We start from the raw sequence: 2798 nt of genomic DNA, 5'->3' as shown, positions 1-2798 counted from the left end.
CTTATCTATTTGCTAAGATCAACTTCCTGAAACTTTATGGACATTGACAATGGTGACACTGGAAATACAGGAAAAAAAACATTCTCTTCCCAAGGAAAGGGATTGACCATAGTCAACTAGGTTGACCAAATGGTAAAGAGAAAAAGGCTAAGTCTCTAATAGTCCTGTGTACCATTATCAAAGGGTCCATATGTTTATATTGCCAAAGTAAGGGTCATTAGTTGCGAAGCTGCCTAATTTACCTAAGGATGTTAAAGCCAATAAGGTTGACTCTACTTCAGGTAAAGTCCACTAATCTAACTCTGTTAAGTTTCAATTCTAAAATTCCTGATACATGATGTGACTGGGTCACATGGTAATGTTTTAAGAATCAAAGAAAAGTAAAGGAACTCAAGAAAGAATATGTTGAATCTGATCGCATAGATGGATTTCTATCGCGTAGTTTGAAAATCGGACTCTTGAGCTACTTCTTAGGATTTATGAGATATTGCTTAGGAATAGATAACAACAAGTTTTCATATGGATTGTAAGGATAAGTTTTCCGCAAAGTTTTAAAATAAAAAAAAATTGATTTTAGTTATTTTAAAATATCCTTACAATGGCATTTGAGGGAAAATTGTTGCTTATATGATTCCATTAATAGCAAGAGTGGAAGTATGAAATTGATTCTTTCATTTGTGGTAATGTCTAAATTTATCAAATAAAGGAAAGATTCTCATCACCCAAGTCTCAATTGGACCGGGACTTGGAATCATGAAAGTTGTATAGCATGATGAATGAGAACTTTCAAGTATTGGAAAAATTAAGACTAATTACTTGTTCACATGGATGTGTGAGTCAAGTAATGGACTAAGGGATCGAGTACATAGTCATGTGCACTGATTAAGTCCACCACAAAAGATATAAGGCTATTCGTCATAGTTTACTAAAGCTCAGTAAATATGATTATACTTACAAGCTTAAGTGTAACTCTGAGACATTGGAAAAGGTTTCAATGTAAGGCAGAGCGAATAAGAAGAATCAAATTAGGCAGAAGGATAAAAGTTTCTCAAATCTGAAAAGATGGGAGAGTACTTTAGTATCAGTTTTGTGATCATCTTAATGATTAAGAAACCATATCAAAATTTGTTCTCTAAGGAAGTCTTAGTGCATTCTTATGACTAAGAAGAAGGGATCTTGAAATTGTTGAAATGGTTAAATCAAAAAGATGAGTCATACTTCGTTCCAATACAAGTCTTAGAGTCATACTCCAAGATTGTAATATGAGTGACATGTCTTAAAGAAGGTTTAAGAACACTTATCAAATGTAAGAGTAAAAGGTTCCTACTCTTGTACATTTGAAATTGGTAAGTTGTGATGTTTTGGATAAAACAAAGACCAACTACGGCCAATTGTGTGAACTGTTTGTCTTGATTAGAATCCGCACTATCTCTTGGATGTTTGACAAGGGAGTCTTATAGGTCAAGAGGACAGTGGGAGTCTTAAAGGTCTTGAAAGTCTCAAGAACTAATCAAGAATAAAACCTAAAGTTCTTCACTAGCACACGACTTGAGGTTTATAACCTATCGTGTTGACATAGTCTGTGCCCATTCCAGTTAAAGTTGAGTTCTTAGAGTTCTCAATTGGTTGCACAACAACTTGGAAGCAATGGCAGGCCCTTGAGCTGCCAGGTGGCAAGAAGTTAAGATTGAGTTCAGTCCATATGAGTTTGGATTTGTCATTATCCTTGTCTTGTTACTATGGTTATGACAATTCACATGGATAAGAACACACACACCATTAGATCTAAGTGTCATAAGGTTTCTCTCCGATTCATGAAAAAGATGGTGAGGAAACACTTTCACTAAGTAGATTTTAGCTAGATAGCAATTGTGATGTTTGCATTCTCAAAGTCGTTAGTGGAGCGTGTGTGGTTTACCGGCACACTAACCTGAACTTGTGAGAAGTGGCAAAAAGGTCTAACCATTATGATTACGGCATCCCTCTTCATAATTGTTTAGACACACAAGTGTGCTATCTAACGGAAGGTGTATGATTTTGATAAAGTCTTATCAAAACAATCTAGTATCAGAAATCTAAACTTTGGTAAGAAAGTCAATAAAGTATTGATTTCTAGAAGTCGAGCTTTCTGAGTACATGTCAAAGCTAGTGGGAGCATAAGTGTTATGCTAATGATCATCATGTTAGTGGGAGCATGATAATTATGATAAAGATTGCAAGTTAGCAATGTTAATTATAGAAAACAAAAGGTTTCAATTGGGAAAAGTTGTTTTGCTATAATTAAGGGAGAGGAAATTATACTTCATCTCAAATCTATAAGCTTAGATCGTGAGGTGTTAATCATTTAGTCAAGGATATATATATATATATATATATATATATATATATATATATATATATATATGAATTTCATGTTGGAATGGCTCAACATAAGGAAATTCTGTATATGGGTCCATTATTTGCGTTCTAAAATTCGATTATGATTACGGCATCCCTTTTCATAATCTGAATTATGAGAACTTGGCAAATAGAAATGGAAATGTTATAGCAAAAGACTGGTTTAGTCTTTATGTGAGACATCATGAATCGTGTCCCATATGCTTCGGATATAGGATCGATTACATGTGCTATATTCATCCTTTCTAAAAGTTTCCAAATGCCTGGGGCATTAAGAAGGGAAAAGGTTTAGAACTGGATATGACTAAAAGGATTAAACAATTGTCGAGGACAATCTAAGGTTTACCAAAGATTGGATGCTCAAGGACAATTGGAAGTATAGTGATAATTCTGGAAGGACC

The sequence above is a fragment of the Lactuca saligna genome, chromosome 2 (genome assembly GCF_052625555.1).
Source record: "Lactuca saligna cultivar CGN05327 chromosome 2, ASM5262555v1, whole genome shotgun sequence".
Classification (NCBI taxonomy): Eukaryota; Viridiplantae; Streptophyta; class Magnoliopsida; order Asterales; family Asteraceae; genus Lactuca; species Lactuca saligna.
Note: the sequence above shows the minus strand (reverse complement) of the source record.